The sequence below is a fragment of the Xenopus tropicalis genome, chromosome 7 (genome assembly GCF_000004195.4).
Source record: "Xenopus tropicalis strain Nigerian chromosome 7, UCB_Xtro_10.0, whole genome shotgun sequence".
In the NCBI taxonomy this organism is placed as follows: Eukaryota; Metazoa; Chordata; class Amphibia; order Anura; family Pipidae; genus Xenopus; species Xenopus tropicalis.
Genome location: NC_030683.2, coordinates 132,022,120 through 132,045,658, shown reverse-complemented (window position 1 = coordinate 132,045,658; position 23,539 = coordinate 132,022,120). Strand labels below are relative to the sequence as shown.

At 52.0% G+C, this 23,539-nt stretch overlaps 1 long non-coding RNA gene across 1 annotated transcript in view; it reads right to left on the bottom strand.

Annotated features, from left to right (window-relative positions):
• LOC116412409 overlaps positions 1-17,787 on the bottom strand; it is a 50,582-nt gene extending 32,795 nt beyond the window's left edge. The window contains exons 1-2 of the long non-coding RNA XR_004223680.1: positions 16,282-17,787; positions 1,130-1,165 (exon numbers count right to left, since the gene is read on the bottom strand). This is a non-coding gene — a long non-coding RNA (uncharacterized LOC116412409). The remainder of the gene's footprint in view (positions 1-1,129; positions 1,166-16,281) is intronic.
• Between the last annotated feature and the right edge of the window lie 5,752 nt (positions 17,788-23,539).

The window sequence follows — 23,539 nt, the reverse complement described above, 5'->3', positions numbered from 1 at the left end:
ACAGTAGGACAAGATGGAGACAGTAGGGCAAGATGGAGACAGTAGGGCAAGATGGAGACAGTAGGGCAAGATGGAGACAGTAGGGCGAGATGGAGACAGTAGGACAAGATGGGGACAGTAGGGCAAGATGGAGACAGTAGGGCAAGATGGAGACAGTAGGACAAGATGGAGACAGTAGGGCAAGATGGAGACAGTAGGACAAGATGGAGACAGTACAATAACCAGGAATGATTATGTAACCGTGCCCAGACCCAGGTTAATACAGTGAATATATGAAAGTGTCAGTATCTGATTTCCTATTGGGTTACAGGGAACAGAGTGTGACAGAGAGAGGTCTGTAGCTGACAGTCAGTATCCGGCAGTCTCTGTTGGCGCGTGAAGGTGTCACTGTGCCCTGTGTTTGTGCCTCCCTGGGGGGCAATGTCCCCCCCACTCTTTCTTCTCCTCCCTGAATGAATGTTGCGCTCACCTTGCGCTCGGAATAAGTGGGGGGAACGGGCACCACTTGGCACCAATCACTTCCTATCAAGTGTGAATGTGATGGGAACTGATGCTTGTGCCCCCCCCAGTGGCACGAGGAGGGGGGGGTGTCAGTCCCCCAGGGGCGGAGACATTGCTCTCAGCTGCCAGAGTTCATCATATTTACTTACACAGCCACAGGCTTTATCTATAAGAAAACTCTTTATCCCCAATGGGGAGCGTCGGCTCGGCTCATTGGGCGGCACGGTACAAGCCTGCCGGCCAGAGACGCCCGTGACTCATTCGGCTAGGAGAGTGGGGGGGATAAGGGAGCTCGGCTGACACAGGGTAAACAAAACCACTGAACAGAAATATGTATATAAATAGGGCACTGATATATCTATTGGCACAGGACGGGGGGGTGGTACTGCCATATGGCTTTGCCATAGCAGGACAGTGCCAGGTAGTTTAACTTCCCCTTTAAACTGAGAACTGAGGATTTATGTACAGAAACAGCAGTTTGTACCACAGACAGGGCTCCCTTGCACTGAACTGCAACACTCAGCGCGTGGGCTAGCAGAAGGGATGCTGGGAGTTGCAGTTTATCGATGGGGTACCAATAACCGTAATTACACAGGGGTCACTGGGTGGGAAATCGTTTGGGACTCACCGAAGGCGTCTGTGGGAGGCGACTGTCTGGTCCAACCTGGGGGGGGAGACAGAGAGAGAGGGGTTAATCTATTGGCCCTCACTGTATATAAGGATTCCCCACCCCCAATGGCTCTCATAGGGCCATGTGACACTCTGCTTCCTCTCACTGCAGCACTGTCTTGCTTTACGGTAGGGTCCCAATAAACTCTATTTACCCATCTCCCTCCAGCACAAGGTGGGCGTTTTGGGGGGGTCATGAATCGCCAGAAGTCTGCCCCCCTCCAGAGATGGGTGGGTGGGTTGGGGGGGTCATAAATTGCCACTAGTCTGCCCCCTCCAGAGATGGGTGGGTTGGGGGGGTCATGAATCGCCACTAGTCTGCCCCCTCCAGGGATGGGTGGGTTTGGGGGGTCATGAATCACCAGTAGTCTGCCCCCTCCAGAGATGGGTGGGTTTGGGGGGTCATGAATCACCAGTAGTCTGCCCCCTCCAGAGATGGGTGGGTTTGGGGGGTCATGAATCACCAGTAGTCTGCCCCCTCCAGAGATGGGTGGGTTTGGGGGGTCATGAATCACCAGTAGTCTGCCCCCTCCAGGGATGGGTGGGTTTGGGGGGTCATGAATCACCAGTAGTCTGCCCCCTCCAGAGATGGGTGGGTTTGGGGGGTCATGAATCACCAGTAGTCTGCCCCCTCCAGAGATGGGTGGGTTTGGGGGGTCATGAATCACCAGTAGTCTGCCCCCTCCAGGGATGGGTGGGTTTGGGGGGTCATGAATCACCAGTAGTCTGCCCCCCTCCAGAGATGGGTGGGTGGGTTGGGGGGGTCATAAATTGCCACTATTCTGCCCCCTCCAGAGATGGGTGGGTTGGGGGGGTCATGAATCACCAGTAGTCTGCCCCCTCCAGAGATGGGTGGGTTTGGGGGGTCATGAATCACCAGTAGTCTGCCCCCTCCAGGGATGGGTGGGTTTGGGGGGTCATGAATCACCAGTAGTCTGCCCCTCCAGAGATGGGTGGGTTTGGGGGGTCATGAATCACCAGTAGTCTGCCCCCTCCAGAGATGGGTGGGTTTGGGGGTCATGAATCACCAGTAGTCTGCCCCCTCCAGAGATGGGTGGGTTTGGGGGGTCATGAATCACCAGTAGTCTGCCCCCTCCAGGGATGGGTGGGTTTGGGGGTCATGAATCACCAGTAGTCTGCCCCCTCCAGAGATGGGTGGGTTTGGGGGGTCATGAATCACCAGTAGTCTGCCCCCTCCAGAGATGGGTGGGTTTGGGGGGTCATGAATCACCAGTAGTCTGCCCCCCTCCAGAGATGGGTGGGTGGGTTGGGGGGTCATAAATTGCCACTATTCTGCCCCCTCCAGAGATGGGTGGGTTGGGGGGGTCATGAATCGCCACTAGTCTGCCCCCTCCAGAGATGGGTGGGTTGGGGGGGTCATGAATCGCCACTAGTCTGCCCCCTCCAGAGATGGGTGGGTTGGGGGGGTCATGAATCGCCACTAGTCTGCCCCCTCTAGGGATGGGTGGGTTTGGGGGGTCATGAATCGCCACTAGTCTGCCCCCTCCAGGGATGGGTGGGTTGGGGGGGTCATGAATCACCAGTAGTCTGCCCCCTCCAGGGATGGGTGGGTTTGGGGGGTCATGAATCACCAGTAGTCTGCCCCTCCAGAGATGGGTGGATTTGGGGGGTCATGAATCACCAGTAGTCTGCCCCCTCCAGGGATGGGTGGGTTTGGGGGGTCATGAATCACCAGTAGTCTGCCCCCTCCAGAGATGGGTGGATTTGGGGGGTCATGAATCACCAGTAGTCTGCCCCCTCCAGGGATGGGTGGGTTGGGGGGGTCATGAATCACCAGTAGTCTGCCCCCTCCAGGGATGGGTGGGTTTGGGGGGTCATGAATCGCCACTAGTCTGCCCCCTACAGAGATGGGTGGGTTGGGGGGGTCATGAATCGCCACTAGTCTGCCCCCTCCAGAGATGGGTGGGTTGGGGGGGTCATGAATCGCCACTAGTCTGCCCCCTCCAGGGATGGGTGGGTTTGGGGGGTCATGAATCGCCACTAGTCTGCCCCCTCCAGGGATGGGTGGGTTGGGGGGGTCATGAATCACCAGTAGTCTGCCCCCTCCAGAGATGGGTGGATTTGGGGGGTCATGAATCACCAGTAGTCTGCCCCCTCCAGAGATGGGTGGGTTTGGGGGGTCATGAATCACCAGTAGTCTGCCCCCTCCAGAGATGGGTGGGTTTGGGGGGTCATGAACCGCCACTAGTCTGCCCCCTACAGAGATGGGTGGGTTGGGGGGGTCATGAATCGCCACTAGTCTGCCCCCTCCAGAGATGGGGGGTTGGGTGTGGTTATATAATGGGGGTGGGCCAGGTTGGGCAAGGGAGGATTATTATTATTATGTACCAAAATGGGAATATCCAGATTTACATTTACAGCAACCTGTAACCGATATGAAAAGGGCCCTGCGCCAAAGGAGCTTACAATCTAAAAGATCACTAATGGGTACAGAGCAACCTGATGGCATTAGCCATTACCCTTATACATGCCCCCTAAAGAACCAAGCGCTGTGATTGGACATTCCCCCCCCTTCAGGTTCCTACGGTGCCCCCCCTATCATCAGGCACCCGGGGGCCCTTGGAACTGTAGGAGCCCAGGGTTTGATCCAATTCCCAAGTATCCCCTGCGCCCCCCCCTGGGCAGGGCCAAGCACATCATTTGCCCCAATGAAAAGTGACCCCTTCTGGCCAATCAAATCCCTTGCTACAACCAAAGACTGTTCAGAATATAAGGGGAATGAGCCCCCCAAATATACCTCCATCATACCCTTGTCTTTGCCTGCAACACCCCAATCTGCCCAATAAGTGCCCGCACTGCTCATCCTGTGCCCTCGGACTGTGCTGTCTGTGAGCGGCAATATGGCAGCTCCCACACCGGGCAGTAGCAATGGGCACAGGCACAGGCAGTGTTGGCTCACTTGCCACCCTCGTACTGTGCTGTCTGTGGGCAGCAATATGGCAGCTCCCACCCCGGGCAGTAGCAATGGGCACAGGCACAGGCAGTGTTGGCTCACTTGCCACCCTCGTACTGTGCTGTCAGTGGGCAGCAATATGGCAGCTCCCACCCCGGGCAGTAGCAATGGGCACAGGCACAGGCTCACTTGCCAGGTTAGTAAATAGCAGCTGCTTGTTGCGACTGCCCAGACAAATGTTTGGATCGTTCTGCTCATTAGGGAATTTCTCAGAGAAAAAACAGAAAATCATGAAGCAGCCAATCAGAATCCATCAGCTGTGCTTATATTACAGGGAGGGAGCATTATACAGTATGGGGGGGGCTCATACAGAAGATATATAACAATTAATTACACGGAATAAGGCACTTCCCTCATTGGCCAGTTATTAGGGGTTAACCCCTCGGTGCCCGTGCAGCTGCTCGTTTCCTGTGTTTCTCTGTAGCAACAGGATATTGGGCCAATGCTGTCATGTTTGTGGCAACCGTTACACAAGAAGTAATATCTGCCCCCCCCCGGCACGATTCCTCCTCTCCAACTTGCAAACCATTTGCCATTAAAGGGTAAGTTTAACCGCGAGTAGGAAACAGAGGGTGACATTCTACAAAATTTGCAATTATTTTCTTTTTTATGCCTTGTGGGGATGGGGGCTGAGTGATACCAACTAAAAGGCAAAGCATTTGAAAGCCAGAAGCTGTTTCCTAGGGTCAGTAGCCTTAGCAACGCGGGGAACTATTGAAAATAATAACTAAATACGGTCCATGTAAATGAACTTGCCCTTTAATGTGAGTGGCAAAGCTGGATATGCGCCCCCTCCCTGCGTGTGTCTCCCGCCCTGAATGGACCCTTTATATCTCTAACTCTAATCATTAAAGGGACATTACAGGCTTTATTTGGGTGCTGCCATGCCGGGGCGGTGCCATTCCCGCCTTGCCTTACTATACACAGTAATACCCCTGAGATATAGCCCCTCCCCCTGTCACCATAGCACCTTACTTGCTCACACAGGTGCAGGGAGTTACATACCCCCATATGGCCCACAGGTGCAGGGAGTTACATACCCCCCATATGGCCCACAGGTGCAGGGAGTTACATACCCCCCATATGGCCCACAGGTGCAGGGAGTTACATACCCCCCATATGGCCCACAGGTGCAGGGAGTTACATACCCCCCATATGGCCCACAGGTGCAGGGAGTTACATACCCCCATATGGCCCACAGGTGCAGGGAGTTACATACCCCCATATGGCCCACAGGTGCAGGGAGTTACATACCCCCCATTTGGCCCACAGGTGCAGGGAGTTACATACCCCCCATTTGGCCCACAGGTGCAGGGAGTTACATACCCTCCATATAACCCACAGGTGCAGGGAGTTACATACCCTCCATATAACCCACAGGTGCAGGGAGTTACATACCCCCATATAACCCACAGGTGCAGGGAGTTACATACCCCCATATGGCCCACAGGTGCAGGGAGTTACATACCCCCATATAACCCACAGGTGCAGGGAGTTACATACCCCCCCATATAACCCACAGGTGCAGGGAGTTACATACCCCCATATGGCCCACAGGTGCAGGGAATTACATACCCCCATATGGCCCACAGGTGCAGGGAGTTACATACCCCCATATGGCCAACAGGTGCAGGGAGTTACATACCCCCATATAACCCACAGGTGCAGGGAGTTACATACCCCCATATAACCCACAGGTGCAGGGAGTTACATACCCCCATATAACCTACAGGTGCAGGGAGTTACATACCCCCCATATAACCCACAGGTGCAGGGAGTTACATACCCCCATATGGCCCACAGGTGCAGGGAGTTACATACCCCCATATGGCCCACAGGTGCAGGGAGTTACATACCCCCCCATATAACCCACAGGTGCAGGGAGTTACATACCCCCATATGGCCCACAGGTGCAGGGAGTTACATACCCCCATATGGCCCACAGGTGCAGGGAGTTACATACCCCCATATGGCCCACAGGTGCAGGGAGTTACATACCCCCCATATAACCCACAGGTGCAGGGAGTTACATACCCCCCATATAACCCACAGGTGCAGGGAGTTACATACCCCCCATATAACCCACAGGTGCAGGGAGTTACATACCCTCCATATAACCCACAGGTGCAGGGAGTTACATACCCTCCATATAACCCACAGGTGCAGGGAGTTACAAACCCCTCCATATAACCCACAGGTGCAGGGAGTTACATACCCCCCATATAACCCACAGGTGCAGGGAGTTACATACCCCCCCATATAACCACAGGTGCAGGGAGTTACATACCCTCCATATAACCACAGGTTGCAGGGAGTTACATACCCCCCATATAACCCACAGGTGCAGGAGTTACATACCCCCCCCATATAACCCACAGGTGCAGGGAGTTACATACCCCCCCATATAACCCACAGGTGCAGGGAGTTACATACCCCCCCCATATAACCCACAGGTGCAGGGAGTTACATACCCTCCATATAACCCACAGGTGCAGGGAGTTACATACCCCCCCCATATAACCCACAGGTGCAGGGAGTTACATACCCCCCCATATAACCCACAGGTGCAGGGAGTTACATACCCCCCCATATAACCCACAGGTGCAGGGAGTTAAATACCCCCCATATAACCCACAGGTGCAGGGAGTTACATACCCCCCCATATAACCCACAGGTGCAGGGAGTTACATACCCTCCATATAACCCACAGGTGCAGGGAGTTACATACCCCCCCATATAACCCACAGGTGCAGGGAGTTACATACCCCCCCATATAACCCACAGGTGCAGGGAGTTACATACCCCCCATATAACCCACAGGTGCAGGGAGTTACATACCCCCCCATATAACCCACAGGTGCAGGGAGTTACATACCCTCCATATAACCCACAGGTGCAGGGAGTTACATACCCCCCCCATATAACCCACAGGTGCAGGGAGTTACATACCCCCATATAACCCACAGGTGCAGGGAGTTACATACCCCCCCATATAACCCACAGGTGCAGGGAGTTACATACCCTCCATATAACCCACAGGTGCAGGGAGTTACATACCCTCCATAGCCCCCGAATGTAAAGCTCCTTTTCCTGGAGTACATGGTGGGCCCCCGAGTGCCCGTGTAGCAGGGAGCGTAGTCTCCCCAGGGCTCTGTCTCCCCGCAGCTGCGCAACTGTCTCCTGTTTAGCAACGCTCGGCCTCTCTTCCCCTCTCTCACACTCGCACACTCACACACTCACTCACACACACTCACTCGCACACACACTCGCACACACACTCGCACACACAGAGCCCATTCTCCAGCACTCTCAGTGCATCAGTATGGAGCCTGGCAGCTGAATATCAATGGGTCAGACAGACAAAAGCGCTCTCTTCTCCTCTGCCCCACACTCTGGGGGTAAAGCAGAGACTTCTGGGTACTTCCCACAATTCTGTTCCAGTTGCCCTAAAGCCCGGGGCCCATATTAATCCTTTGCTTTACATGGGGGGGGCCTCATAACAGGTCCCTTAATGGGGTGTTTTACCTTTAAATAGGACCCTAGCAACCAAATAAATGCTGAAATACCAAACTGGACTGGCTTCTGGATGTGATTCTCTGTGAGTTCTCTGTATTGGCTTGGGCGCCCAAGCTCAGGGAGGAAAGGGTTAATGCCCCATCAGAGGGCACTGAGCCTGTGAGACAGAGGGGATGATGTTATGGAATGTTCTTCCCATTTAGTCCCTTTCTGCTCTCACACTGAATCTCTGTCCCACAATCCCAAGGGCTGAGACCTACCCAGAACTGAATGTCCCCTTTGTTCTGCCAACAAGAGCCCCTCACTGTCCCCTACATATATGTACCCCGGATACACGGGCACGTGGGCACCAAACACGCACGGAGCTGCTGTGCCCCCTGTCTCTGCCCCTATATATTAGGTACTTACCTAGTGCTACCAACCCCTATTTCTGTAGGGAAATGAGAGCAGGGCAGGCAGTAACCCTTCCAACACTTTCCCCTGTCTCTGCCCCTATATATTAGGTACCTACCTAGTGCTACCAACCCCTATTTCTGTAGGGAAATGAGAGCAGGGCAGGCAGTAACCCTTCCAACACTTTCCCCTGTCTCTGCCCCTATATATTAGGTACCTACCTAGTGCTACCAACCCCTATTTCTGTAGGGAAATGAGAGCAGGGCAGGCAGTAACCCTTCCAACACTTTCCCCTGTCTCTGCCCCTATATATTAGGTACCTACCTAGTGCTACCAACCCCTATTTCTGTAGGGAAATGAGAGCAGGGCAGGCAGTAACCCTTCCAACACTTTCCCCTGTCTCTGCCCCTATATATTAGGTACCTACCTAGTGCTACCAACCCCTATTTCTGTAGGGAAATGAGAGCAGGGCAGGCAGTAACCCCCCAACACTTTCCCCTGTCTCTGCCCTATATATTAGGTACCTACCTAGTGCTACCAACCCCTATTTCTGTAGGGAAATGAGAGCAGGGCAGGCAGTAACCCCCCAACACTTTCCCCTGTCTCTGCCCCTATATATTAGGTACCTACCTAGTGCTACCAACCCCTATTTCTGTAGGGAAATGAGAGCAGAGCAGGCAGTAACCCTTCCAACACTTTCCCCTGTCTCTGCCCCTATATATTAGGTACCTACCTAGTGCTACCAACCCCTATTTCTGTAGGGAAATGAGAGCAGAGCAGGCAGTAACCCTTCCAACACTTTCCCCTGTCTCTGCCCCTATATATTAGGTACCTACCTAGTGCTACCAACCCCTATTTCTGTAGGGAAATGAGAGCAGAGCAGGCAGTAACCCTTCCAACACTTTCCCCTGTCTCTGCCCCTATATATTAGGTACCTACCTAGTGCTACCAACCCCTATTTCTGTAGGGAAATGAGAGCAGAGCAGGCAGTAACCCTTCCAACACTTTCCCCTGTCTCTGCCCCTATATATTAGGTACCTACCTAGTGCTACCAACCCCTATTTCTGTAGGGAAATGAGAGCAGGGCAGGCAGTAACCCTTCCAACACTTTCCCCTGTCTCTGTCCCTATATATTAGGTACCTACCTAGTGCTACTAACCCCTATTTCTGTAGGGAAATGAGAGCAGAGCAGGCAGTAACCCTTCCAACACTTTCCCCTGTCTCTGCCCCTATATATTAGGTACCTACCTAGTGCTACCAACCCCTATTTCTGTAGGGAAATGAGAGCAGAGCAGGCAGTAACCCTTCCAACACTTTCCCCTGTCTCTGCCCCTATATATTAGGTACCTACCTAGTGCTACCAACCCCTATTTCTGTAGGGAAATGAGAGCAGGGCAGGCAGTAACCCTTCCAACACTTTCCCCTGTCTCTGCCCCTATATATTAGGTACCTACCTAGTGCTACCAACCCCTATTTCTGTAGGGAAATGAGAGCAGAGCAGGCAGTAACCCTTCCAACACTTTCCCCTGTCTCTGCCCCTATATATTAGGTACCTACCTAGTGCTACCAACCCCTATTTCTGTAGGGAAATGAGAGCAGGGCAGGCAGTAACCCTTTGATTACTCCTGGGCACACAATACAGTAGATAATAGAGTAGATAATACAGTGCCCGGGGTTCTGCTCTCCACCTCCCCAATTAATCTCAGTAGAAGTAAATGGATTTCCTTTCAGTCTGTGGGAGTTGAATCCCCCTGGGACTGGGTTGGTTCATCCTAAAACCATCACTTCCCAAGGACACGGCGAGTATTTTGGGAAAGATGAATCGACTAAACGCTACAGAAGCCAGCCGGAAATGTTCTGTTTAGCAAAGCTGAGTGGGACATAGATATAATGTAGATATAATATAGATATAATATAGATATAATATAGATATAATATAGATATAATGTAGATATAATGTAGATATAATATAGATATAATATAGATATAATATAGATATAATGTAGATATAATATAGATATAATATAGATATAATGTAGATATAATGTAGATATAATGTAGATATAATATAGATATAATATAGATATAATATAGATATAATATAGATATAATGTAGATATAATATAGATATAATATAGATATAATATAGATATAATGTAGATATAATATAGATATAATATAGATATAATGTAGATATAATATAGATATAATGTAGATATAATATAGATATAAAATAGATATAATATAGATATAATATAGATATAATATAGATATAATGTAGATATAATGTAGATATAATATAGATATAATATAGATATAATATAGATATAATGTAGATATAATATAGATATAATATAGATATAATGTAGATATAATGTAGATATAATATAGATATAATGTAGATATAATATAGATATAATATAGATATAATATAGATATAATATAGATATAGATATAAAATAGATATAATGTAGATATAATGTAGATATAATATAGATATAATATAGATATAGATATAAAATAGATATAATGTAGATATAATATAGATATAATATAGATATAGATATAAAATAGATATAATGTAGATATAATGTAGATATAATATAGATATAATATAGATATAGATATAAAATAGATATAATGTAGATATAATGTAGATATAATATAGATATAATATAGATATAATATAGATATAGATATAAAATAGATATAATGTAGATATAATGTAGATATAATATAGATATAATATAGATATAATATAGATATAGATATAAAATAGATATAATGTAGATATAATGTAGATATAATATAGATATAATATAGATATAATATAGATATAATGTAGATATAATGTAGATATAATATAGATATAATATAGATATAATATAGATATAATATAGATATAAAATAGATATAATGTAGATATAATATAGATATAATATAGATATAATATAGATATAATGTAGATATAATGTAGATATAAAATAGATATAATGTAGATATAATGTAGATATAATATAGATATAATATAGATATAATATAGATATAATGTAGATATAATGTAGATATAATATAGATATAATAGGGCCCAGTGTGAACCCCTGTTGCCCCCCCATATTACCCATGCTCCTTATTCCCACCTACGCTGCCTTCATACTAATTGTTCCCCCCCTTCCACCTCCTCCGTACTCAGCCCCCAATCCTTGCTCCCGTCACTGTCAGTTCTCCCTGTCACATTTCACTCATGCACCCCCGGCCCCCCCTCTCCGCACAGTCAAGAGGAGCATTGTTGCCTTGTCCCTGTGTAAACTCTCCCCATCCCCAGAGAGGGGCCGTGACTCACTCCCAGCAACAACCAGCCCGAGACTGCTCCACTGGGAGATGTGAAAGGGGACAGCGGGGTAGTTCTGCCTTGTCAGTACTTATGTGTTCTGATTGGCTGTTTATAGTCTCTGCACTGCTGCTTCTGACTCCTGAAACAATGTAGAAAAGGACAGACAAAATGACAGTTACACATAACTATAAACCCAGTGAGAATGAGGGATGAATGGATATTGGGGAGTTGTATCAGGAGTCAGAACCAGCAGTGCAGGGAAGGGAAAGGGACAGTGACAGTTACACATAACTATAAACCCAGTGAGAATGAGGGATGAATGGATATTGGGGAGTTGTATCAGGAGTCAGAACCAGCAGTGCAGGGAAGGGAAAGGGACAGACACAGTGACAGTTACACATAACTATAAACCCAGTGAGAATGAGGAATGAATGGATATTGGGGAGTTGTATCAGGAGTCAGAACCAGCAGTGCAGGGAAGGGAAAGGGACAGACACAGTGACAGTTACACATAACTATAAACCCAGTGAGAATGAGGGATGAATGGATATTGGGGAGTTGTATCAGGAGTCAGAACCAGCAGTGCAGGGAAGGGAAAGGGACAGGCACAGTGACAGTTACACATAACTATAAACCCAGTGAGAATGAGGAATGAATGGGTATTGGGGAGTTGTATCAGGAGTCAGAACCAGCAGTGCAGGGAAGGGAAAGGGACAGACACAGTGACAGTTACACATAACTATAAACCCAGTGAGAATGAGGGATGAATGGGTATTGGGGAGTTGTATCAGGAGTCAGAACCAGCAGTGCAGGGAAGGGAAAGGGACAGACACAGTGACAGTTACACATAACTATAAACCCAGTGAGAATGAGGAATGAATGGGTATTGGGGAGTTGCTTAGAGTTATATTGGGCAAAACAACATGTTTGGGTAGAGTTCCCCTTTAAATACAATGTATGCGGGGGGGGGGGGGGGGACACATGTAAGTAATGAGGTCACAATGATTCAGTTATAACTGACCGTCAGGCCGGGAGCTGCTATCTGGCGCCACCTGTCTGCACATAAGAGCGGTGCAGCCACTTCAGCACCACGGACAGAGGATGATATTGAGCGGCGCCTGGAACCTTGTTTCCTGCCAAATAAATTGCATTTCCCTCCCAATGAGAACAGCTTGTCAGTAGGAACCAATCAGCACATGATTTGCCCATTACTGGGCTTGGAATGCAACCCAGGGATCAGTAGCTTCCCAAGCACTTCAACTGGATTTACCTACCCAGGGGGAGGTGCCTCTGTGACCATGGGAAAGAGAGCAGCCCAGGAGCAGGAAGTACAGAGAATCAGAGCTCTGTACCTGGGTAAGTACTGGGGGGAGATTGAATTCACTTACCCATGGGGGGTTCCTGTCTGACCATGGGAAAGAGAGCAGCCCAGGAGCAGGAAGTACAGAGAATCAGAGCTCTGTACCTGGGTAAGTACTGGGGGGAGATTGGATTCACTTACCCAGGGGGGGGGGTTCCTGCCTGACCATGGGAAAGAGAGCAGCCCAGGAGCAGGAAGTACAGAGGATCAGAGCTCTGTACCTGGGTAAGTACTGGGGGGGGAGATTGGATTCCCTTACCCAGGGGGAGGTTCCTGCCTGACCATGGGAAAGAGAGCAGCCCAGGAGCAGGAAGTACAGAGAATCAGAGCTCTGTACCTGGGTAAGTACTGGGGGGAGATTGGATTCACTTACCCAGGGGGAGGTTCCTGTCTGACCATGGGAAAGAGAGCAGCCCAGGAGCAGGAAGTACAGAGAATCAGAGCTCTGTACCTGGGTAAGTACTGGGGGAGATTGGATTCACTTACCCAGGGGGAGGTTCCTGTCTGACCATGGGAAAGAGAGCAGCCCAGGAGCAGGAAGTACAGAGAACCAGAGCTCTGTACCTGGGTAAGTACTGGGGGGAGATTGGATTCACTTACCCAGGGGGAGGTTTCTGCCTGACCATGGGAAAGAGAGCAGCCCAGGAGCAGGAAGTACAGAGAATCAGAGCTCTGTACCTGGGTAAGTACTGGGGGGAGATTGGATTCACTTACCCAGGGGGAGGTTCCTGTCTGACCATGGGAAAGAGAGCAGCCCAGGAGCAGGAAGTACAGAGAATCAGAGCTCTGTACCTGGGTAAGTACTGGGGGGAGATTGGATTCACTTACCCAGGGGGAGGTTTCTGCCTGACCATGGGAAAGAGAGCAGCCCAGGAGCAGGAAGTACAGAGAATCAGAGCTCTGTACCTGGGTAAGTACTGGGGGGAGATTGGATTCACTTACCCAGGGGGAGGTTTCTGCCTGACCATGGGAAAGAGAGCAGCCCAGGAGCAGGAAGTACAGAGAATCAGAGCTCTGTACCTGGGTAAGTACTGGGGGGAGATTGGATTCACTTACCCAGGGGGGGGTTCCTGCCTGACCATGGGAAAGAGAGCAGCCCAGGAGCAGGAAGTACAGAGAATCAGAGCTCTGTACCTGGGTAAGTACTGGGGGGAGATTGGATTCACTTACCCAGGGGGGAGTTCCTGCCTGACCATGGGAAAGAGAGCAGCCCAGGAGCAGGAAGTACAGAGAATCAGAGCTCAGTACCTGGGTAAGTACTGGGGGGAGATTGGATTCACTTACCCAGGGGGAGGTTCCTGCCCGACCATGGGAAAGAGAGCAGCCCAGGAGCAGGAAGTACAGAGAATCAGAGCTCTGTACCTGGGTAAGTACTGGGGGGAGATTGGATTCACTTACCCAGGGGGAGGTTCCTGCCCGACCATGGGAAAGAGAGCAGCCCAGGAGCAGGAAGTACAGAGAATCAGAGCTCTGTACCTGGGTAAGTACTGGGGGGAGATTGGATTCACTTACCCAGGGGGAGGTTCCTGCCCGACCATGGGAAAGAGAGCAGCCCAGGAGCAGGAAGTACAGAGAATCAGAGCTCTGTACCTGGGTAAGTACTGGGGGGAGATTGGATTCACTTACCCAGGGGGGGGTTCCTGCCCGACCATGGGAAAGAGAGCAGCCCAGGAGCAGGAAGTACAGAGAATCAGAGCTCTGTACCTGGGTAAGTACTGGGGGGAGATTGGATTCACTTACCCAGGGGGAGGTTCCTGTCTGACCATGGGAAAGAGAGCAGCCCAGGAGCAGGAAGTACAGAGAATCAGAGCTCAGTACCTGGGTAAGTACTGGGGGGAGATTGGATTCCCCTGCTCTACCAGGGCCCGCCTGCACTGACTATGTGGGTTCCAGTTGAGGGGAAGAAGCCTGGGGCCCCCCTGCTCAGCACATACATGTTACCTACACGTCTCCCCATGATCCCCGGCGAGGGGAATACAAGCGCAGGGGGGGGCTCAGTAAGTAAATAGGTCAGACGGAAGGAAGAGCAGCCGCGCAGAAACTCACCCCCGCGGGAGACAGAGCCCACAGCCTGCCGGGCACAGTGTGTAATAACCCACAGCTGGGGGCAAGTCAGGGACCCCCCAAATAACTCACTGAAGCTTATACATGTTTATTGGGCACAAAAGTCTCCCCCATAACTCTGTCTGTCTGAGTGTCAGCTCTTTAACTCACTGGCTGGCAATGAGCTTTCCCCATGGCACCGGGTACTGACCCAATTGTGCCTCCCTATTGGCTGCTCTGTATGTCTATTAACTCACTCACACTCACTGACATACACTCACATACATACACTCATTCACTCACTCACTCACATATTGGCTACACGCTACTCTGTATGTCTATTAACTCACTCACACTCACTGACATACACTCACATACATACACTCACTCACTCACTCACTCACATATTGGCTACACGCTACTCTGTATGTCTATTAACTCACTCACACTCACATACATACACTCACTCACTCACTCACATATTGGCTACACGCTACTCTGTATGTCTATTAACTCACTCACACTCACCCAAACACTCACATACACTCTCACTCACAGACTCTCACTCACCCAAACACTCACATACACTCTCACTCACCCAAACACTCACATAGACTCTCACTCACAGACTCTCACTCACCCAAACACTCACATACACTCTCACTCACCCAAACACTCACATACACTCTCACTCACCCAAACACTCACATATACACTCACTTACCCAAACACTCTCACTCACCCAAACACAAGCACAGAAACCCTGCCATTATGATACTCAAGGAACAGAAACCCCCATGCACTCTATAGTCTGTCTCCAGCAGAACCCCCTGCAGGGCATATGATACCGAGTGAGTTCGCCCCCTGCTGGGCAGATCTGTGCCCATATTGCCCCTGGTACAGAGAGAGCTGCATGGTATCCATCATGTTAGACAAGGGGGTTCCCAGGGGCCCCTCCCCATAACCAATCAGGAGTCAATTACCTGTGCCCGTAGGAGCTGCCAAGTATCATATCCCACGTGCCAGCTGAGCCCCCCCCCCCCCGAGGGACAAATGGTTAATGAGCCAAAGGGACCACTCAATTAACCTCTCGCAGGGCAGGCTCCTGGGGGCCCCATATGTTCCCAGTCAGGATAGGAAATAGTGATTTCTGCAGGCAGCTATGGGGCAGCTATGGAGCAGCTATGGGGCAGCTATGGGGCAGCTATGGGGCAAAGGAAAACTTGAGTTTGGTGCTGGCCAGAGATAGCTGGGATAGGGCATGGGGGTATTAGCACCATACAGGGTTATTAGGGTGGGGACAGGGTATATAAGGGGGGCAGTTACCAGCCAGCTCTAGGGGGCGCCAATAGCGGGCAGTGAAGCTGGCACAGGATTTACAAAACATGTTTTCTCCAAGTGTATTTATATATTTTTCTTTTTTGTTGAATTACTTGTACCCCTCCCTGCCCCTGCCCGCACCCCTCATACTAACCCACTTCCTTTACTTACCAGCTATGGGCACACAGCTCCTTGCAGCCCCAAGGGGTATCCCTGCCTCTACTACTCCTGTGCCCTTTCAGCAGCTTTTCTTCATGGGTCACACACTGGCACACATGGCAGCACTTACTACACAGCTGGCAGGGATCTCAGCCTATGGTGCAAAGCTGGCACAGCGGGCACAGATCACTGAGATACAAAGGGGTTGCCCAGCCTGTTTGTGGCTGCAAAGCTGCTTAAAAACTGCTAAAGACAATCGATGGGCGAAGGATGCCATGTATGCCAAGATTAATAGGAGATGCCAGCCACAACTGGCAGTGAGATACCAAAACCTCAACTGTTACACATCTGGGTAGGAGATACGGCACGGTAGGTACAGAGCCATTTGAGCAATGCCAGTCCTTCACTGAGTGATGCCAGTCCTTTAGCTAGTAAAGATCTAGTGGAAAGATGCCAGTCCTTCAGAGGGTAGAGAGCTAGTTGGGTAATGCCAGTCCTTCAGTGGGTAGAGAGCTAGTAGAGAAATGCCAGTCCTTCAGTGGGTAGAGAGCTAGTTGGGCAATGCCAGTCCTTTAATGTACTTCAAGTAGAAGCTGGGAGATTCCAGTGGGTACAGGGCTAGCTTAGAGATGCCAGTCCTTCAGGTGGTGAAGATCTAGTGGAGAAATGCCAGTCCTTCAGTGGGTAGAGAGCTAATAGAGAAATGCCAGTCCTTCAGTGGGTAGAGAGCAAGTACAGAAATGCCAGTCGTTCAGTGGGTAGAGAGCTAGTAGAGAAATGCCAGTCCTTCAGTGGGTAGAGAGCTAGTAGAGAAATGCCAGTCCTTCAGTGGGTAGAGAGCTAGTGGAGAAATGCCAGTCCTTCAGCTGGTATAATACTTGTTGGGCAATGCCAGTCCTTTAGTAGCTGGGAGATTGCAGTGGGTACAGAGTCAGTTGGGAGGTGCCAGTCCTTTGATGGGCACAGGGCACAGAGGCAGACAGAGCAAGGCTATCAGTACACAGAGATATTAGGGTGCCTGCAGCGGGTACAACTGGTGCCAAACATATTATCTGGGGTTCAGCAATGGCTCCGGATATGGGGATCAGTAACTAGCAGCAGGCTGGGGGTGCCCGGCTCGTTATTCCTGCAGACAGGGAAGCCCATCAGGCACTGAGACTGGCGCTGAGGAAGCGGGCAGCCAATGACAATCACATGGGCCAAACACAGCTGCTTCTGCCATTGGCACAGGCTGGGGGCGCACCCTTTCCCTGCCGGAGTGCAGCACATTTATAGTTCAGCACATCAGGAGGCAATGCAGTTATTCAGCGGCGACGGGAGGGGCGGATTCTGCAGAGCATCTGGCGCTACACTCGCTGCATCACTAATCAGCTGCTTCTGAGCCCAATGGGCCCCGGGCTGAGCTCAGCTGCCCCAGGAATGTACTGGTACCGGTCCGACCTGCCCATAGTGGTACTGACTGACCCCCCTGTGTGCCCAATGGGCCCCGGGCTGAGCTCAGCTGCCTCAAGAATGTACTGGTACTGGTCCAACCTGCCCATAGTGGTACTGACTGACCCCCCTGTGTGCCCAATGGGCCCCGGGCTGAGCAGCTGCCTCAGGAACATACTGGTACCAATCCGACCTGCCCATAGTGGTACTGACTGACCCCCCTGTGTGCCCATTGGGCCCCGGGCTGCACTGAGCTCAGCTGCTTCAGGAACATACTGGTACCGGTCCGACCTGCCCATAGTGGTACTGACTGACCCCCCTGTGTGCCCAATGGGCCCCGGGCTGCACTGAGCTCAGCTGCCCCAGGAAACATACTGGTACCGGTCCGACCTGCCCATAGTGGTACTGACTGACCCCCCTGTGTGCCCAATGGGCCCCGGGCTGAGCAGCTGCCTCAGGAACATACTGGTACCAATCCGACCTGCCCATAGTGGTACTGACTGACCCCCCTGTGTGCCCATTGGGCCCCGGGCTGCACTGAGCTCAGCTGCTTCAGGAACATACTGGTACCGGTCCGACCTGCCCATAGTGGTACTGACTGACCCCCCTGTGTGCCCAATGGGCCCCGGGCTGCACTGAGCTCAGCTGCCCCAGGAACATACTGGTACCGGTCCGACCTGCCCATAGTGGTACTGACTGACCCCCCTGTGTGCCCAATGGGCCCCGGGCTGCACTGAGCTCAGCTGCCCCAGGAACATACTGGTACCGGTCCGACCTGCCCATAGTGGTACTGACTGACCCCCCTGTGTGCCCAATGGGCCCCGGGCTGAGCTCAGCTGCCCCAGGAACATACTGGTACCGGTCCGACCTGCCCATAGTGGTACTGACTGACCCCCCTGTGTGCCCAATGGGCCCCGGGCTGAACTGAGCTCAGCTGCCTCAGGAATGTACTGGTACCGGTCCGACCTGCCCATAGTGGTACTGACTGACCCCCCTGTGTGCCCAATGGGCCCCGGGCTGCACTGAGCTCAGCTGCCCAGGAATGTACTGGTACCGGTCCGACCTGCCCATAGTGGTACTGACTGACCCCCCTGTGTGCCCAATGGGCCCCGGGCTGAGCTCAGCTGCCCCAGGAACATACTGGTACCGGTCCGACCTGCCCATAGTGGTACTGACTGACCCCCCTGTGTGCCCAATGGGCCCCGGGCTGAACTGAGCTCAGCTGCCTCAGGAATGTACTGGTACCGGTCCGACCTGCCCATAGTGGTACTGACTGACCCCCCTGTGTGCTCAATGGGCCCCCGGGCTGAACTGAGCTCAGCTGCCCCAGGAATGTACTGGTACCGGTCCGACCTGCCCATAGTGGTACTGACTGACCCCCCTGTGTGCCCAATGGGCCCCGGGCTGAGCTCAGCTGCCCCAGGAACATACTGGTACCGGTCCGACCTGCCCATAGTGGTACTGACTGACCCCCCTGTGTGCCCAATGGGCCCCGGGCTGAGCTCAGCTGCCCCAGGAACATACTGGTACCGGTCCGACCTGCCCATAGTGGTACTGACTGACCCCCCTGTGTGCCCAATGGGCCCCGGGCTGAACTGAGCTCAGCTGCCTCAGGAATGTACTGGTACCGGTCCGACCTGCCCATAGTGGTACTGACTGACCCCCCTGTGTGCTCAATGGGCCCCCGGGCTGAACTGAGCTCAGCTGCCCCAGGAATGTACTGGTACCGGTCCGACCTGCCCATAGTGGTACTGACTGACCCCCTGTGTGCCCAATGGGCCCCGGGCTGAGCTCAGCTGCCCCAGGAACATACTGGTACCGGTCCGACCTGCCCATAGTGGTACTGACTGACCCCCCTGTGTGCCCAATGGGCCCCGGGCTGAACTGAGCTCAGCTGCCTCAGGAATGTACTGGTACCGGTCCGACCTGCCCATAGTGGTACTGACTGACCCCCCTGGTGTGCCCAATGGGCCCCGGGCTGCACTGAGCTCAGCTGCCCCAGGAATGTACTGGTACCGGTCCGACCTGCCCATAGTGGTACTGACTGACCCCCCTGTGTGCCCAATGGGCCCCGGGCTGAGCTCAGCTGCCCCAGGAACATACTGGTACCGGTCCGACCTGCCCATAGTGGTACTGACTGACCCCCCTGTGTGCCCAATGGGCCCCGGGCTGAACTGAGCTCAGCTGCCTCAGGAATGTACTGGTACCGGTCCGACCTGCCCATAGTGGTACTGACTGACCCCCCTGTGTGCTCAATGGGCCCCCGGGCTGAACTGAGCTCAGCTGCCCCAGGAATGTACTGGTACCGGTCCGACCTGCCCATAGTGGTACTGACTGACCCCCCTGTGTGCCCAATGGGCCCCGGGCTGAGCTCAGCTGCCCCAGGAACATACTGGTACCGGTCCGACCTGCCCATAGTGGTACTGACTGACCCCCCTGTGTGCCCAATGGGCCCCGGGCTGAGCTCAGCTGCCCCAGGAACATACTGGTACCGGTCCGACCTGCCCATAGTGGTACTGACTGACCCCCCTGTGTGCCCAATGGGCCCCGGGCTGAACTGAGCTCAGCTGCCTCAGGAATGTACTGGTACCGGTCCGACCTGCCCATAGTGGTACTGACTGACCCCCCTGTGTGCTCAATGGGCCCCCGGGCTGAACTGAGCTCAGCTGCCCCAGGAATGTACTGGTACCGGTCCGACCTGCCCATAGTGGTACTGACTGACCCCCCTGTGTGCCCAATGGGCCCCGGGCTGAGCTCAGCTGCCCCAGGAACATACTGGTACCGGTCCGACCTGCCCATAGTGGTACTGACTGACCCCCCTGTGTGCCCAATGGGCCCCGGGCTGAACTGAGCTCAGCTGCCCCAGGAACATACTGGTACCGGTCCGACCTGCCCATAGTGGTACTGACTGACCCCCCTGTGTGCCCAATGGGCCCCGGGCTGCACTGAGCTCAGCTGCCTCAGGAACATACTGGTACCGGTCCGACCTGCCCATAGTGGGACTGACCCCCCTGTGTGCCCAATGGGCCCCGGGCTGCACTGAGCTCAGCTGCCCCAGGAACATACTGGTACCGGTCCGACCTGCCCATAGTGGTACTGACTGACCACCCTGTGTGCCCAATGGGCCCCGGGCTGCACTGAGCTCAGCTGCCCCAGGAACATACTGGTACCGGTCCGACCTGCCTGGGCTAATTCATGGGCCGCTTACTGATACACCCCAAACCCCCCCCAACAGTGATACTGACTGACCCCCCTCATACTGTGCGGAACCACTATGGCAGCTCCCACCCCCGGGTACGAATACAGAGACGCACAACAAGTTGTACCTATGGGACTTCCATAAATACCAATAATTGGGTCGATTTCCCCTTTACATATATCAGTTGCCCTTGAGAGAACATAAATAATGGGGATTTGGGTTTCTGTCTAATTTGTGCTGCATTTAGCGAATCTCTTCCAAACCAGCGCTCTAATTCCTGCACTGTGAGTGGGAGTCTCACTAAATATAGCGCGTAGTCAGAACCCACCGTCCATACACAATTTCTGAAAATCTGCAGCGCAGATTCTATGGGTCATTTCTGCTCCAACAGCGCCGGCACAAGAATTCCATTCTACTTTGGGAATTTACAGGTTACAAAATTCAAAACGGAAAAGAAGATTTAAAAAGGCAGATATTTTCTCAAATGAAGAGTTGTGTTTAAAGGGGAAGTTAACCTGGCAAACAAGTAAGGCCACGTTACAGATGGGGTTTATTTATAAATGCGGGTGCAGTGTGCAAAGTACGGTAAGGTTCCTGCCTGACCATGGGAAAGAGAGCAGCCCAGGAGCAGGAAGTACAGAGAATCAGAGCTCTGTACCTGGGTAAGTACTGGGGGGAGATTGGATTCACTTACCCAGGGGGAGGTTCCTGCCTGACCATGGGAAAGAGAGCAGCCCAGAAGCAGGAAGTACAGAGAATCAGAGCTCTGTACCTGGGTAAGTACTGGGGGGAGATTGGATTCACTTACCCAGGGGGAGGTTCCTGTCTGACCATGGGAAAGAGAGCAGCCCAGGAGCAGGAAGTACAGAGAATCAGAGCTCTGTACCTGGGTAAGTACTGGGGGGAGATTGGATTCACTTACCCAGGGGGAGGTTCCTGTCTGACCGTGGGAAAGAGAGCAGCCCAGGAGCAGGAAGTACAGAGAATCAGAGCTCTGTACCTGGGTAAGTACTGGGGGGAGATTGGATTCACTTACCCAGGGGGAGGTTCCTGTCTGACCATGGGAAAGAGAGCAGCCCAGGAGCAGGAAGTACAGAGAATCAGAGCTCTGTACCTGGGTAAGTACTGGGGGGAGATTGGATTCACTTACCCAGGGGGAGGTTCCTGCCTGACCATGGGAAAGAGAGCAGCCCAGGAGCAGGAAGTACAGAGAATCAGAGCTCTGTACCTGGGTAAGTACTGGGGGGAGATTGGATTCACTTACCCAGGGGGAGGTTCCTGTCTGACCATGGGAAAGAGAGCAGCCCAGGAGCAGGAAGTACAGAGAATCAGAGCTCTGTACCTGGGTAAGTACTGGGGGGAGATTGGATTCACTTACCCAGTGGGAGGTTCCTGCTTGACCATGGGAAAGAGAGCAGCCCAGGAGCAGGAAGTACAGAGAATCAGAGATACAATATATATAATATGAATACAGACTGTGGCTGGACTGAGCCGCTGCCCCCTCCCTACGTGACAGTTGTTTTTCTGTACCAATTAAAGACTCATTCTGAGTTCTGTGCTGTTCTGACCCGTTCCCTCTCTAATAATAATCCCTTATTAACCTTCTCCTCCCTGCGCTTCTCTCCTGCATTCAAATGTCCTATTTATGGCAATGGTTCCGGCTCTCAGCATCCACCTCTAGTCCCTCTCTCTGCCCTTCCCCATCCCGCATTTACTGGACCCCCATAATATCTGGGTACCCCTCACACTATTCCTGTCCTGATTGGGTCTCCACATGTCCTTTCCTGATTTTCCCATAAAAGCAACCTTCTAGGCTTGAGCAGGAGTCTGTATAAACGACATCCCCCCCAGTGCTGACCCAAGTACAGAGCTCAGTACCCAGGGTGCCCCATCCAATAGGGGGGGGGGCACCCAAACAATTTGCCAGGCTACTGCTATTCCTTTACTAAGATCCCACACACCGAGGGCCACAGCTTCATTGCTGTCTATGGATGAGACAAGTGGCCCTGGGGAAGGGTATGGGGGGCAGATACAGAGGAATTGGAACCAGGACAGTGGGTCAGGATGAGTTGCCTTTAGGGCCACACTGTGGCCCCCTGGCCAGATGGTGCCTCCTGCTGACTGAGAGATCTTTGCAGCTGTCGCTACTTTTACTCAGCAGTCGTGTTTATCTGCACTGAGCAGCCCGGCCCCTGGCACTGTGCTGAGGAGGCAGAAACGTCTGCACAGTGATTCTCCCTGGGGCCCCTCCTGCCCTGCTCCCCAATTCTGTGGCACAGATCCTATCTGATCCCCCCCATTGTAAGCAGCAGTCCTGCCCTGCTTTATGGCTGAGATTCTAGCTATCTGTATAACAGAGCATTCTGTCACAGTGGCACAGATCCTATCTGACCCCCCCCCCCATTGTAAGCAGCAGTCCTGCCCTGCTTTATGGCTGAGATTCTAGCTAAGAAAACGGTTAAAACTGTAAGAAAACGGTTAATAGAAGGAAATCCCTGACTCTCATTCCAACACATCCCGCAGATGGATAGTCAGTATATACAAGCAGCTGTTCTGGTCCTGACCCCCAGGAGATGAAGAGACTAAATATACTATAAAGTGCCCATGAATAAAGGATGGGGGAGCCTGGGAGGATTTGCA